We start from the raw sequence: 16,810 nt of genomic DNA, 5'->3' as shown, positions 1-16,810 counted from the left end.
AAGCCTCCAAGAGATAAGTGACTTTTCCAAGGTTACAAAGCAAATGGGTAGCAAATCCAGAATTTATGTCATCCCATCTCCCAGTGGCAGCCCTTAATCCATTATGCTTCATAAATCAGACTGGGAGAGCATCTCTTTCTGCTCCAGAAAAGAAGGGGGGGATTAATAAGGAAAAGCGAGCAAAGGTTCACACTGAGGGTATTTCAATCAGGGAGCATAAATCTTGTTTGCCAAAAGACACGGCCTTTCCATATCCCTAATATTTATTTTTCCATGGGGCCGGAGGATGATAAAGACTGAAGGCTATTCCCCCTAAATCAGTCAGAATGCATTTTTACATCCATTTGGTATGAAGGGACCCCCCCCCCCAAGCAGGGTGATTTAAAAAAAACATAAGAGAAGAGGACTTTAGCCCCCTCTCCCCCCCCACACACACACCATTTATGGGCCAAGAGGGGATTTTAATTTGTGTCAGTGAATCTTATACAGAGTTACAAAATTCAGAATATACGGTGGTCTCTGTCTTTAAAATCTGCTTTCCAGGTGCCCGATCTGAATCCTAATCACCAATCAAGAAGAGCTGGAGAGAGGGTGTCATGGGGCAAACACATGGCATCTTTTCCTGCTCTTAAGCAATCAAACTGAAATGCCCAGCATCTTCTCTTTGGGACCAGGTTTCCATATCGGCAGCTGCTGGTTTCAGGAGCCCTCCCTATTTTTTTTTTTTTTGTGTGTGCAATAACTCTCAGCTAGTGCTTATTTCAAATGAAACAAGGAGCATTTCTAGCGTGTGGTGTTGGGAGATCACAAACGCATCCCTCCTCCCCCACCATCCATCCTGTGCCTCGGGTCCCCTTTCCTCCCCCTCCCCTCCCTGCTCCCAGCCCTGGGGATCTCTGTCCATCTGCCTCTCCCTCCTTCATTACCATATCGGTCCAGTTCCCCCCCCCTTTTTTTTTTTTTTAATTTTCAGCCAGCCCCTTCCAGAAGGCCCAAGACCAAGGAGGACCACTCTGCAGGGATAAACAAATAGCCAGGATGGGAGGCAGCCAGCCAGCTATCTTGGCCTTGAAAGCTGCATCCTTCTTTCCCTGCAGCCGCTCTGTCTCTAAGCAAAGGGGGGAGGGAGAGGAGGAGAAGGGGGAGGGTGCTGAGGGAGAGAACCATTCCAAGGCAGCACTAAGGCTGGCACAAGTCCATCACGAGCCATCTATGGATCCCAGTTCTTCCATTTATAGTTCACCTATTTAGCTGCAGCCCTGCAAGCCCGGGCGAGGGGGAGGAAGGGGTTGGCAACCTCCTCGCCCGCCCCCGTTCCCCCCCCCACACCCACCATGCCCCATCTGTCAAATCACTTCTAAAGCAAAAGACCCCCGCGGTGTTGTTTTTTCTTCGCCAAACTCTCACCTTGATGGGGAGGGAGGGAGGGAGGGAACCAGCTGGAGCATCCTTTTGGGGGAGATGCCCCACTAAGGTTTATCCTAAGCCTGAACTAGGATCGGGGTGGGTGGGGGAAAGGGAGCCCTTTGCCTTCTCCTCATCAAGACTGGACGTTTCTCCTTCGCCATCATCAACTCTCCATCCATCCTCCCGGCCCTCCCTTCCCCCCCACCGCTGACAGATCCGGGCGGCCCTTTCCCTCCACTCGCCCGGGCCCGCATCCCTTTCTCTCGCCTCCTCCTCCTCCTCCTCCTCCAGACCCCGATTTCTCCCCTTTCCCCTTTCGGCGACGGACCCCCTCCTCGCCTTACCTTCTCCGGGGCGCCTCGCCTCTCCTTTTGCAGCGGGCGATCCGGCGGCCGCAGAGGCAACAAAAGCGCCTGCCTCCTCCTCCTCCTCCTCCCCCGCTCCGTCAGCCGGGCAGGCCGGTCCCCATCTGGCTAATCACCGCGCTCCCCGGACACGAGCAACAGCAGCGGCAGCAGCTGCCGCCGCCGCCGCCACCGCCACCGCTGGAAGAAGGCGCATCCTCCCCGGCCGTGGCGCGGCTCAGCGCAGCGCGGCGCGGGCAAAACAAGCAGAGCCCAGCCAGAGCCAGAGCGGGCAGTAGGCGAGATGCAGACGGAGGGTGGGGAATGGGGGGGGGAATCTCGCTGTGCCAGCCCGGGATCGGCCGTATCCCCCGCCGACCCTGGGCTATTCCAGGCTGGGGTTCTGCAGTGGGCAGGCTTCTTTTGCCGGTCTCTCTCCCCCCCGCTTTCTCTCTCCCCCCCCCCCCGCGCTGGTGTCACTCTGGGGACAGACACGCCCTGAGCCTGGGGAACTTGGAGCTGCTTCTCAAGCGAAGCGGAACGCCAGCCCCTTAAAGGCGAAGCGGCCTTGCGTGCAAGCCGGAGACAGCCTGGCTCCCAAGAATAAACACACCTTGTAAAATTCAACACGGGGGAGGGGGGGAACCGCCGACCCCCGCTTTTCTAAGATTTAGCCTCACCTGCAGGTAGCCTTCGGACTTACGGCCACAATCCAGCCCACAATTTCTGTGGCAAAGCGAGGCATTTGTTAAGGGAATTTGGCTTGTCCTATTCTTGCCCGCCGTTGCTAAGCGAATCACGGCTAGTCGTTAAGTTAGTGACAGGGTTCTTCGGTGAATCTGACTTCCCCCAGTGACTTTGTTTGTTGGAAGGTGGCAAAGGGGGATTGCGTGACACACACACACACACCCGAACTCTGCAACGGTCATAAATATGAGTCAGTTGCCAAACATTCCAATTTTGGATCACGTGACCATGGGGATGCTGCAAGGGTTGTAAGTATGCAAAATGCTCATAAGTCACTTTTTTTCAGTGCCGTTGTAATTTTTGACGGTTATTAAATGAACGGTTGTAAGTCGAGGACTACCTGTATTAGGATTCCCACATTCCCACTGCCAAAAAAAGATGGCTGGCTTACGATGCCTCCCAGGATAAAGTAAGGGGGTGGGAGTGAATGGACAAGGGACCAGTGAATGAATGGAGGTGGAGAACTAGCCACCACTAGTTCAGGGTTTTAAACAACAGGCATCAGAAACACACTCTTTAGAAGAAAATAAAGATAAGGGAGTTGGATTATGGGGTACAGAAGTTTCTTACACTGGTGCAGGGGTAGGCAACCTTGGTTCTTTTATGACTCGTGGACTTCAACTCCCAGAATTCCTGAGCCAGCCATGCTGAGGGGAAAGGGAGAGGTTTCCAAGCTGAGCCATGCTGGCTCAGGAATTCTGGGAGTTGAAGTCCATGAGTCATAAAAGAGCCAAGGTTGCCTGCCCCTGCACCGGTGAAAGTATGAAAAACGATTAAAGTCCGCACTTTCCTAAATACTATTGAACTCGCTGGGGTTGCCTTTGAACAGAGATCTTTGTGATCGCAGTGCAAAATTATCAGGGTCTTAAAAGGATCTTCTGTATGTGGAAAGGTTAAAATGATTTGGGTCTTTCTAATATTATGATTAGTGCAGATGGAACTATCTCCTTTCCTTTCTGAGGACACTTGTATCCCCAAGTCAATGCCCACTTGGCACATTGGGCTGGGACTACAGTTCCCATAGTACTCAACTTACATAGCAGAGCAACTGAATTCAGAGAATGGGAGTCTCAAGGCATGTAAAAAGCATTATGTGGAGGATCAGTGACTTGCACTTGGAAGTATCTATTGGCAGTCATTACAAACAGGACCAGTTTGAGGGCATTTTATTTACAAAGTGTTCACCAGTTCAAAAGCAGCTCTGGGCTGCTGGTGATCCACACCTCTCTCTTTCTCTCTTTCTCTTTCTCTTTCTCTTTCTCTTTCTCTTTCTCTCTCTCTCCCTCTCCTTCCTATCTATCTATCTATCTATCTATCTATCATCTATCTATCTATCTATCTATCTATCTATCTATCTATCTATCTATCTATCTATCTATCTATCTATCTATCAATCTATCTATCTATCTATCTATCTATCTATCTATCTATCTCTATCCTATCATCATCCTACCATCTATCTATCTATCTTTTATCATCTCTCTCTCCACCCAGTTGCAGATATGGTGCTAGACATGGGAGATAAGCTATTCAAGCTAATAGATTTTTTAAAATACTGCAATCAGATGGTTTTACATTGCCCCAGAATATGAAAAGCAAAACTTGGTAGGAAACCAGCCAGGTACAGCAAGGAACAGGATTGATCTCCATCACCTGTTTCTGCCCAATGGAAAAATTGGCATTGTGTACAAGATAGATAAGCTTCTTCACATTTTGCCAATTAACAAATGGTGGGGGGACCTATTTTACTACAAAATTATATATGTTAAAATCATATGAATTCATTTGATGTTGCTAGCCAGCTAGTCATAGCTGGTTATTAGCCACAGCATATACCTTTGAGGAAACAATATTGGGAACAACAAACAAAACTCTGTTCCTTTACATCATACTTATGAACTTTGCACAAACATTTTGCAACAGTAATAGATCTCAACTGATTTGTAGTCTAATCCATCAAAATAATTCCTATGATAATTCCTTAAGGAAAAAAAAAGATTCTCAGATTCTCTGTCTCCCTCCCTCCCTCCCTCCCCCCCTCTCTCCCCCCTCCTCTCTCTTTTATCATCTATCATCTATCTCTAGCTGTCTGTCTCTCATCTATGTATCTCTCATCTATAACTAATCATTCTCTCTCTCTCTCTCTCTCTCTCTCTCTCTCTCACACACACACACACACACACATCTTTCTTTGTTAAACTTTCAGTGGAAAAGCTTTCACAGTTCCTAAGTGAACAACAACTCATGGCACATGTTCAAAGTGCTCTCTGTTCATGCTTCATGGAGACGTGGAGTTCAGAAGGGCCATTGGTTCCAATCCTACTCAACGCAGGTGTCCCAATCAGAGCAGCTGAACTAGATGGCTGTCTTGCCTTTGAACACATCCAATGACGGATAGGATTTAGCTTTCCTGATCATCCCATTGCTCTTCTTAGCACCTGCTCCAATTTTTCTGAATCTTTTAAAAATACATTGCTCAGAACTTGCTGCAGTATGCAAGGGGGGGGCACGGAGGGCAGGTGTCTCATCAGAGCAGAATACTTACATCTTGGGATTTGGAAATTATGTTTCTGATGATGCAGTCTACAATTTCAGTCTACATTTTTTGCAACCATATCCCTCTCCTGGCTCATACCCAGCTTCAAGTCAACTTCCAATATACAAATAATATTGCCACCCTGTACCTGTGCATTTGATATTTTGTTCCCTACCTAAGAATTCTGCATTTGTCTATATTAAATTTCATTTTTTAATCTTCAGCCCATTTTTCTAATCTACCGAGATCAATTTGCAGTTTGGTTCAGTGTCCTAAAATATTGATGTCATCTCCAAATCTGATAGGTATTACCCCTACCTCTTTATCCACTGTATATTGTTTAGAAAAAGATATGGAAATGTAGGGGGCCCAGAGCTGATTCTTGAGGCAGCTTACATAATGCTTTGGCTCAATTTGATGAGGAACCATGGAAGCCCACTCCTTGGGTATCCTTTTCAAAGCAGCTCTGCATCTGTTTAATTGCTATGCCATCCGTTCCACAGTGAGGTATTTTGATGAGTAGCACGTCATACTGTATGTTCTATAATCAAACAATGTGTATGGTGATGAATATTCTAGTCATGGTTGGAAAACAAATCACTCACATTCATGACGAACTCTATTCCGATGGTGTGTCAAGTCTTGTGGATTTAGCAGAAGGACATCTGGTTGTGTATTTTGGGGATGAGTTAGACTGTGTTAGTCCTGAGTGGACAAGGTTCTCAGGACGATGAACTCAGCTGTCTGTATAGCTAAGGTTTCTCACAGGATGTGGGGCTGAATCCAGGTGGTGGTGAATTCCACCTGTATGAGAGAGGATGGTCTCATTAATGCTTGAGGAGGTAGTGGTCCACCCTCTTCTCAAGAAGCCCTTGCTGGATAAGAAGATGTCTAGAAGATGGTCAGCCTGCAGTTGCAAAGAGCCTTGAAGGAAGTAGGTAGGTTATCTGGACCCATTTCTGTCCTGTATCAGACCTACGTATGAAACTGTGACAACATTGACCATGGTTGCGGATGTCCTCTGGCAAGAGCAGGATGGGAGCGGCTCTCCTAGACCTCTCAGCAACTTTCAGTACCATCAGTCATGATATCCTTCTAGACTGGCTCAGAGGTTGGGAGCGGGGGCCATGACGCTACAGTAGTTCTTCTCCTTTTTCTAGGGCTAATTCCAGTCTGGCTTATTAGGAGGTGAGAGGTCTGTCCCAAGACCACTTAAGGACCTCTTCTCCCACTGCTTCACAGGCTTCCAGATGCAATTCAACCGGCTGGTTGCCCCTTATTAAACTTTCGTGGCATGGGGCTGGGGTATTTGTGGAACCATCTTTCTCCAGTTGGTTCTGCCTCCCTGCCTAAATCCAACAAGTAATTGTGCCTTTTCTGTAACAGTGTCTACTCTCTGGAACAACCTACCCTGAGATTCATTTGGCCTTGACCTTGCTAGCATTTTGTAAATGTTTGAAGACCTGGATGTTCCCTTGGCATGTGATTTTGTACTGTTTGAGTTAGAGTGGGTTTGGGTGCCATTGTGTTATTGTTATCATTGTTGTATTTTTTCTTCTGTTGTTGGTTTTGGGAGGAACAGACTCAGGCTTAGTCCTGACAAGACCAAAAGACTGTGCCTACCCGGACCTTCCAAAATCAGAAGTATTCCAATACTGACTCTCCTTTGGGTTGCACTTCGCATTCAAGGTTTGTGAATAATTTGGGGGTCCTCTTGAACTCTCAGCTCCTGCAACAGTTGTATCTTTTCCTGAATTTGGAAGCTTATCAAACAGTCACTCTAATCACCTCGCAACTGAATTACTGTAATGTGTCTCAATGGAGATCCTGACACAGATAGTCTTCAAGCGCCCTTGAAGACTATCTGTGTCAGGATCTCCATTGTAGGCCTGGTGCCTTGCTGGGTTCCTGCCATCAAAGGGAAAGTGAGGAGGGGGAGGCATTTGGGGAAATCCACACCTGTGATTCAAAGGGTGGGAAATGGGGAGGGGGAAGTGACAATGGAAGAAGACCAGACCACCAAATTGGCTTGTACCAGGATCTTCAAGGCTGTTTGCCTTGAGAATGATATGCTACCAGTTTCATACCTCAGAGTTTCTCAAAACTTCATAACGGCATCACATTGGCTGGCCGAGGGACTGGTCATTGGGGGAGGGATTAGGGGTTGGAAAGAATAGCTTTGTATTTTGCGCGGGAACACCAGATTCTGCCTGACTTTATTGCTTTACTTTATTTTCCTGAGAGAGCAAACTGGGGCAGGTCTGACAATCTGGTAGTTACAACTGGTCCAGAATGCAGCCACCATAGGTAGTGACAGGGATGCTGCATTATGCACGCATGACTCCATGGTTTCGGAGCTCTGACTGATTACCAACTGGCTTCTGGGTGCAAGTCAAGGTGCTGGTTATTACATCTGAAGCCCTTTGTGGCATGAGTCCTGCTTATTATTCATTTATTTAATCAATTTCCATACCTTCCCATAAATGTTTCTGAGTGATGAACAATATCAAAAACAAAATCAAAACAACTCAGTTTGCAATCACTAGCATAGACAAGAGAGGGGTCCTTTCACACAGGCCGGACATAAAACTAGGTCTTTGGGGCCTTATGAAAGACCACCCGGATCAGGGTCATCCTAGTCTGTGGAGGCAGAATTTATCTGAAGATCCAGTTATCTCCAGTCTTCTCTGCCCATCCAGTTCAGCCTAGCAGGTAAGTGAACTCCAGGTTCCATCAATTAAAGGATGTCATGTTACAGGACTGAGGAAACTCATCTACTCAGTTGCAGTTGTTGCCCTCTGGAATGATCTGTGCCAAGAGATTTGTGTGGCAGCCATCCTTATGTCATCCAGGAAGTTACTGAAGCCTTGGTTGTTCTCTCAGGCCTTGAAGGCAAGGTGATAGTGGAGCCTCAATTTTATGTTATCATTTTAGTAGATTGCCCTTCCATTCAGTTGCACTCTTTTACAAGTTGGTTGTCATGGTTCCAACAGATGAAACTCTTCAAAAGAACTTTGAGGCATTGTTTACCTTAAAGGATCTTTTATTCGAGTAGCATAATATCTGCACTACATAATCGAAGCCAAAAACTGAATTCTCCTCCCTTGGGCACATAGTATCAAAGCACAATTTCCTCCTCTAATTAACAGTCATAAATCACATTCCCCAATTAGCTTGAAGTGCTGGCTTCCTCTCCAGCTCTCCTATCAGCTCTGGCCTCAATAACCTTGATTCTCATGCTAAGTTTAGTGTTGTTATTTCTAGCTGGACTCTCATTCACATCCCCCCCTCCCAGCATTATCTAATTCTAAAAGCGAAAAGATGGCTACATTTCCATCTGTTATCAATGCAAAAACATCTGATGTTAGCAGTGTTGACATTGGTTTTTTTAACCTGTAAACCACCATTTATGAGCTAAGCAACCTATTTAATGAATGAATTTAACAAATAGCATATTTTATTCAATTATTAATTGGGCTATTACTTAGGATTGCCAAGACACCCTGACTCCAAATCTAACCACATGGGGTGGCTTCACAAAGCATGCTAGGTAAAATATAGCTGACTCTTTTGTGGATTAGGTCATGCAAATATCGTTGTTTTTTCTCATATTACAACTCTTAGGATTTCAAAGGATGTTTGGCTAATACAGTGACAAATACTCTGTTAGGCTTGGCATATTTGTTTATTTATATCCCACCTTTATTAATTTTTACAAATAACTCAAGGTGGCAAACATACCCAACATATCTTCCTCTTCCAACTTTTATATTTTCCATATAAAATAGGCAAGAAAAGATCCGAAAGAATTTAAAGGTGTATGTCTGTGGGGACAGAACTGAATATCCTTCCTTTTATTCACATTAAAGATAATTCCATGAAATCCTTCAGTGAAAGTAATTCTGGGATAGAACAAGCAGTAATCAGTTACATTTAGCCCAATAATTTATTCAAAAGGTATTTTGGTTGTTGTTGTTGTTACTAGAATGGATAGAAACCATGGATATCTTCCCAAATGGAATATGCAACTTAACACACAAGTAGCATTTCCTAAAGAGATCTCCATTAGATTTCAGGAGTGTTTGGGAGACTTACTTTGGAGATGGCAACAGGGGGATTAGTTAATTAGGCTTCTGAACATCTCCCATCCCAACTTACTGGTATTTCCTACATTACAACTTGCCTTTCTTACATAGCAGTAGATATAATTCTTTCTTCATAACAATCCTGAAGAAGGGCCAATTAACTAATCAATAAAGCTACTACTATTACAACAGCAAAGAGTGGCTCATAGCCAGGAAAGATCATGTCTAAATAATGATTTAAAAATGGGTAGTCCTGGTTCAATATGCTAAACTAGCCTTCCTCAATCTGTGCCCACCCAATTGGACTACAGTCCCCCAAATAACAGGATTGTACTGCAAACTAGTCTACATTACCTTCAATCACTTGAGGCTGTAGTTTAATCTAGGAAGTCCAGATTAGAGAAATCTAATATTAGCTTGGGTCTTGTCTCATACTGTATTAATTCTCCCATAATTAAGCAGACAATCCATGCCTGTTTAAAGATTGACAGAGATTTCTGTTCTACAGAAATCTACAAATCCTTGGGTTCCTTATACTGAAAAACCTAAAACTTGCTTTCCTATATCCAATATTATCATCCGATCATTTGATCAACTGAACCTCGTCCATATTGTAGCTATGGGGGAAATTATTTTCTTTTGATGTCTATTTTCTTTTTTTTCTTACTAGAAAGCCTTAAATTCCTAAATGAATTGGCAAATCTTCCATTATTTTCAAAGACCTGCTGGCTCATGCCAAGTGAGACAGAAGTTACGAAGCTTGTCTATATGCTAATGGGCAGAATATGGGAAACCAACAAGCTGAGTTTCAGCTCTTAGTAAAGAAGGCAAATGCAATATAATAGGCATAATGGAGACTTGGTGAGATGACTCCCATAATGGAAATACAGTGTTATGAAGGACCAGAAGCAACAGGGAGGAAGAAAGAGTCGTGATATATGTTACAGCTCAGAAGTTGAAATGAATAAATTTAACAAAAGTGTAAAAAAAAACATCTGGGTTAAGGAGAGGAACAATGAAACAGTCCTGTCCTTGATATCTACTGTTGCCTTCCCAAACAAGAAGCTGTATTATAGTTGATATTTTCTAAATGCAAACTGCAGTTCATTCAAAGAGGCGTAGATTTAAATTATCATATGCAGTTAGTCCTTGACTTAGAATCACAGTTGAGCTCAAAAGTTCTGTTGCTAAGTGAGACGTTTGTTCAGTGAGTCTTGCCCCATTTTATGACCTTTCTTGCCACAGCTGTTAAGTGAATCACTGCAATTGTTAAGTTAGAAGCGCAATTGTTCAGTGCATCTGACGTCCCCATTGACTTGGCTTGTTAAGGAGGTTACAAAAGTGTGATCACACGAACCGGGGACACTGCAGTCATCATATAAGTCAGCTGCCAAGTGGGTGAATTTTGATCATCTGGCCATGGGGATGCTGCAGTGTTCGTAAGTTGTGAAAAATGGTCATAAGTCACTTTTTTCAATGTTGTCATAACTTTGAATGGTCACTAAATGAACTGTGGTAAGTCAAGGACTACCTTGTTGGAGGATAAACTCTGCTAAGCTTGGTTCTTCCAGGAAATCCCTTACTTATCTTGCTAACAACTTTTACCTTCAAAAGTGAGGGAAGGCACAAGAGGATTAGTCAGTCTGCTATGCCATAAATCAATTTGAAAGGTTTAGCTGGGGAAGGGGAAGTAGCAGGGACACTGGAGGAAAGTGACTGTGTAATGTTGGGGTTTTTTGATTTAAGGGAACTAAAAAAGAATATAGGCAAACATAAAACTTCAAAAAGGTTTCAAAAATGGGTCTCGGTAGGCTTCCATGACCAAAGATCTGACAAAGGCCCAGGATGGAAATTCTAAAAGAGAAAATATGAAGGGCACAATTGCAATCAATACCAGTGCAGAAGGAAAACAAGGTAGGAAAAGAAGCTTGTGGTTACACTAAAAGCTAAATGAATGTCTAAAAACAAAAAGGACAAATACAGAAAGTAGAAAAAGAACCAGGACACAAAGGAAGAATCTATACAGGTAGGCTGGAGCTACATATATACCTATAGACCAGTGGTGGCGAACCTATAGCACATGTACCAGAGGCAGCACTCAGAGCGCTCTCTGTGGGCACGCACGCCATCACCCCAGCCCCGCCTCCCCCTGCGGTCCCCTCACCAGCAGCCTCCCCGGAGAGTCACCCTCAGGTGTGACCTGCGCGGAGCAGCGCAGCCAAGGACATGGCAGCCGGGCAGCGGGGACAAGACTCCACCTTCACACCCCATCACGTGCAGATGATGCTGCGGGCCGTGGAGGTGGTGGGTGGCTCTGGGGTGGGTGGGGTGGGGGGCAGTGGGGCACGGGGACGGGGTGCTTTTTGGGCACTCAGTCTCTAAAAGGTCCGCCATCACTGCTATAGATTATAAGCTACCTATATGCTTAGCTATGGTATATACAGGTGTGTATGTGTGCATACATGCTATATATAGGTAGATTGTTGTCAGGAAAATGAAAAATCAGAATGATCTGTATTTATTGAAAGTAATTAAGAATAATAAAAGGGGCTTTTTAGATACGTTTAAAGTAAAATCACAAGACAAAAAATCAGTATGATATCTGTCCAGTGGAAAAGATTAAAATATGAACATGTAGTGAAAAAAGGCAGAGTTTGCAATTCCTATGTTGGTTAAATCTTATAATAGAAAAACTTGGTGTTCCATCAGGAAGAGCAGGACAAAGGGGTAGGTCTGAAGCTTGAGACTGAAGCAGACATGGTCAGGAAATACCTCCTCACTGTGAATCATTTTAAATTTTCAGGAGCAGATGAATTCTTTGGCTCCTGAAGGAACTAGCTTATGGTCTTGTGAAACACCTTTTTTCAAAAAGAAATTCTAAAGAATTAGAAGTGCTAGAACAGTAAAAGTCTTCTTTATCCTCAAAAAGTATGAAAAAATAAATTCAAATAAGCTACAGACCTGTCAGACGAGACACTGAAAGCTAGGAAGATTCTACAATTGATAATTTCACTTGTGCAGTCTAAAAATAATGCGGTATCTGATAACAGCCTAGATTTGGCTGGAACAGAGTTTGTTAATCAAATCATTTTTCTTAACTGACTACCCTTCTTAATAGATTGTGGGAATGCTGGGGATGCAATATATCTTGATTTAAGCAAAGCATTTCACAAAGTGCCCCACAACATACTGATGAGCAAATTCGTTGTTTTCAGGTCTTCAGACACGAATTACCTCTGCTGCCCAAATAATACACCGGGAACACTATCTTGACTGTGTCTTTGTTTCATTGTAAGTTGTATTTACAGTAAATTGTATTCACAATTATTGTTGTAATTGTGTATATTAGAGTGAGCCTGACAAAAGTGACATAAATCTGCATACATGAATGAATGAATGGACTTTCGTGGTAAATTCTAGATTTCTCCTGGCAAAATGCGGCCCAAGGTAGTGAAGATCACTTTGTAATTTTCTAGGATTCCCCTCACCCCGCCCCTTTTTCTACAATTTTCTGCCACTTGCAAAAAGCCAACATTCTTAAGCCGAGCACTCCAATAGTCTCACAATCAAGTCCACTATTTGCAGTTGGTAGAGGCAACTTCTTTGTGTTGGTCCATTTGTGGAATGGCCCCTCCCTAGTATAATCTAACTGTAGCTTTGCCAGTCTTAAGCAGCTTTTAAAAACTCTTTAGTTTGTGCTTTAACTACTTTCCCATATTCAAGACATACGCCTAGCTTAGAGCAATCTGGGTATCACCAAATAGAAAGAATTCCATAAAGAGTTTTTCTCTCTGCACATTCTTCAATTTAATTCAGAGGTTTTAACGGCAAGATAGTTCGATGTACCTGGAGAAAATATTCATTCCACAACTGAGATGACCTGAGTTATGTGCCCATGCAATGATCATTTAGTCACTTAGAAATACAGGTAGTCCTTGACTTATGATCACAATTGAACCCATTTTTTTTGTTGCTAAGTGAGACAAGTGAGTTTTGCCCCATTTTATGACCTTGTTGCCACAGTTAAGTGAATCGCTGCAGTTGTTAAGTTAGTAATGCAAATGTTAAGTGAATCTGGCTTTCCCACTGACTTTGCTTGTCAGAAGGTCACAAAAGGGGATGGCATGACCCCAGGACACTACAACCGTCACAAATATGAGACAGCTGCCAAGCGTCTAAATTTTGATCTTGTGACCCTGGGGATGCTGCAACAGCTGCGTGAAAACCAGTCATAAGTCACTTTTTTCAGAGCCGTTGTAACTTTGTATGGTCACTAAGGACTACCTGTACCATTGGCACCACTGGTTTTGGGGCTAAAGAAAATAATGTGGCATGCTGTGCTTTTCCCCAAGGCAGGGGTAGGCAACCTTGGCTGTTTTATGACTCGTGGACTTCAACTCCCAGAATTCCTGAGCCAGCATGCCTCAGCTTGGGAACTCTCTCTCCCCTTAGCATGGCTGGCTCAGGAATTCTGGGAGTTGAAGTCCACGAGTCATAAAAGAAACAAGGTTGCCTATCCCTGCCCTAAGGGAAAGTGAAGGCCCAGCTCTTAGACTTGGCACGAGGCTTCTGCAAAGACCCCATGGATCATCTCAAACCCAATAGGTAGACCTCTTGGGAGAGGGGCTCCAAAAGCAGAGTCCACCTTCTGGGAACCAGCCTCCAAGACAAGACAACTTGGTCAGATGGGAAAAAGGGCCTACCTGTTCAAAAGTCCATTTTATACCACGTGGCCCAATTTACATCTCCATTCTTTATCAGGGTTGGGAATATTCTAGCAAGGTCACCATCAGTTACTCTTTTAAACACCATGGCGCCAGTACAAAGACACCAAAGAGTGGAAGGGAAGCCGTGGGGAATACAAAATAAAATTCTGGAATTACCATCATACATTGTATTTATACCACTGCCACTAACAATGCAAGATTTTAGAATCTAGACCAGGGGTCGGCAATCTTGGCTCTTTTATGACTCGTGGACTTCAATTCCCAGAATTCCTGAGCCAGCCATGCTGAGGGGAAAGGGAGAGGTTTCCAAGCTGAGCCATGCTGGCTCAGGAATTCTGGGAGTTGAAGTCCACGATTCATAAAAGAGCCAAGGTTGCCTACCCCTGATCTAGACTAAAGATTCAGGTAGTCCTTGACTTACAACCATTCCTTTAGTGACCATTTGAAGTTACGACGGCATTGAAAAAAGTGACATATTTTTCACACTTACAACCATTGCAGCATCCACATGGTCACATGATCAAAATTCGGTCACTTGACAACTGGCAAGTATTTGTGACAGTCGCAGTGTCCCGGGGGGGTAATGCAATCACCTTTTGATGACTTTGTGACAAGCAAAGTCAATGGGGAAGCCAGATTTCACTCAACTGGGTTACTAACTGAACTGCAGTGATTCACTTAACAACTGTGGCAAGAAAAGTTGTAAAATGGGGCAAAAGTCACTGAACAACTGTCTTACTTAGCAATAGAAAATGTGGGCTCAATTGTGGTCGTAAGTTGAGGACTAGCTGTATTGCAGGGGTCACTTTTAGAAAGTAAAATCAAATCACCTTTGGCTCCAGCATGATTTTAGATGACTTTCCCAGACCCATGTGATTTTCTTGGAAACACTTGGAAGGGATTTGCCACTACCTCCTTTGAGGATGCATTTTAAAAAAAATTCTAGTTCAGGCTGAAGTATTAGAATTTCATAGTAAATGCCCATCCAAGAATGAACCAGGCCCAATCATGCTTAGATACCCCTGGATATAAATTAAAAAATCGTTGTCATCAGGCAGGAAACTGGTGAGATCTTGAGGTGGCTGTTAACATCTATTCTCTCTATTCTACCTTGTGATTTTTAATATTTTAAAAATACTGTTGTTTTTATGCTTCCATTGTATGCTGCTCAGAGCCACTCTTTGTGGAGGTGGACAGTCACATAAATCTGATAAATAAAAAAAGAAGGAAAAGACGAGAGCTCCAGTGTATAAATACAGCACACCAAACTTTTCATGAACAAGTCCTTCTTTCGAAATTAGTGTTGCACATATTTCCTAGAGCAGGGGTCCTCAAACATGGCCACTTTAAGACTTGTGGACTTCAACTCCCAGAATTCCCCAGCCAGCCATGGCTAGCTAGGGAATTCTGGGAGTTGAAGTCCACAAGTCTTAAAGCGGCCAAGTTTGAGGACCCCTGTCCTAGAGCTTAAATGAGGAGCTGTCCAAATGCTGACCACCCCAACTCTTTGCCAGGCCTAGTCAAGACACCCAGCAGAATCCTAAAATCAAATAACAGATGGGAATCTTGCAAAATTGACCAATGCAGTAAAGATTTAATGGCTCTTGTATGAGCTTTCACAAGATTTCAAGTAAGAATACCAACAAAAATCACTGAAACTGTACAAGTCTTGGTGTATCTTGTGAGATTTGGGGCCCCGTTTCCTTTAATGTTATAACTCTTGGGCGTTCTGCTTCATTACACAATGGGGTTCTATGCCACCAGAAGACACTTCCAGTAGGGCAAGGCTTGTAGTTTGAGGCAAAGGAGGGTTGTCCCCTCTGTAGGAATTTCTTGTCTACCGTTTGTGTGCGTGCGTGTGTGTGTGTGCACGTGTGGGCACCTTTGAATCAATGTACACTCCTGGTGACTGCCTGGATAAGTCCCTGCAGTTTTCTTAGCAAGATTGTCCAAAGTGGTTTCGCCTGGCCTCTTTCCTAGGGCTGTGAGAGAAGGACTGGCCCAAGGTCCCCAACTGGCTTTGTGCCTAAGGCAGAACTAGAACTCAAAGCCCTCCAGTTTCTAGGCTGATGCCTTAACCATTATCCCAAACTGGTTCTCACCCTTCCTGGGATGCTCAAAAAAGGAACAGGAGGATACCTGGCTTTGACTATGCAATGGTGGATTCTTGCTCAGCTTTAATTAGAATTAAAACCTCCAGAAAAATCTAGTCCTTGTTCAATTACATAAAATGCCCCGAGAAAGAAATTAAACATAAACCAAACAATAGAGAGGGGGGGGGGAAACACTAGGGGAGCCAGAAATAGCGCCCTGCTGTTTCCCAGTTTGTTTCTGCCATTATGAGTCACCTGCCTCTCAGTTTTGCACAGGGCTTCAGTGATGCAACAATTCTTTATATAAAACTGCAACCACCTGTTCAGCGGCACAGACAGGGATTCGTTCCAGGTGTGTCTGAACTCGTGTTTTTTTTTTTTTCCCCTTTGCTGTATCGCAGGCGAGACCACATGCAGGTTGCCTTGTTTTCTAGGTCTGTATCAGGCCACCCTGAAAAGAGGCTGTTTTGTTTTTGGCTTTGCTTCTGGCGGAAAACCCCAGTGGTGCCAACTTCCATCCCACAGGGGAAAAAAACATATAGCCGTGACACTGCATTCGTTTCAAAATTAAAGTCTTCATTCAAAATTAGAGTCTCCGTCCTTGGCTGGGCTCTTCCTGCGAGAGAGCTTCAAACAGAGCTGGTATGCAGATGTCCACAAGGCTGCCGGGTGTCTGTACAAAAAGAGGGCAGGCAATTCCCGAAAGACTTAAGACTTCCCTCTTTTATGCAAAAGGCAGGAGACTGATAACGTGAGGGAACCCAACTTCACTTTCAGATCCGAGGTCCAGAGAGGCTGCTTTTCCTATTACCTTGGACATTTGCTCTGTGCTGCTCTAACGTCGAACCAAAGAGCATTCTGACGAGCTCCG

Source organism: Protobothrops mucrosquamatus, unplaced genomic scaffold (assembly GCF_001527695.2).
Source record: "Protobothrops mucrosquamatus isolate PMUCROS unplaced genomic scaffold, P.Mucros_1.0 scaffold_24, whole genome shotgun sequence".
In the NCBI taxonomy this organism is placed as follows: Eukaryota; Metazoa; Chordata; class Lepidosauria; order Squamata; family Viperidae; genus Protobothrops; species Protobothrops mucrosquamatus.
The sequence above is the reverse complement of the archived record's forward strand: the minus strand, read 5'-3'. Positions refer to the sequence as shown.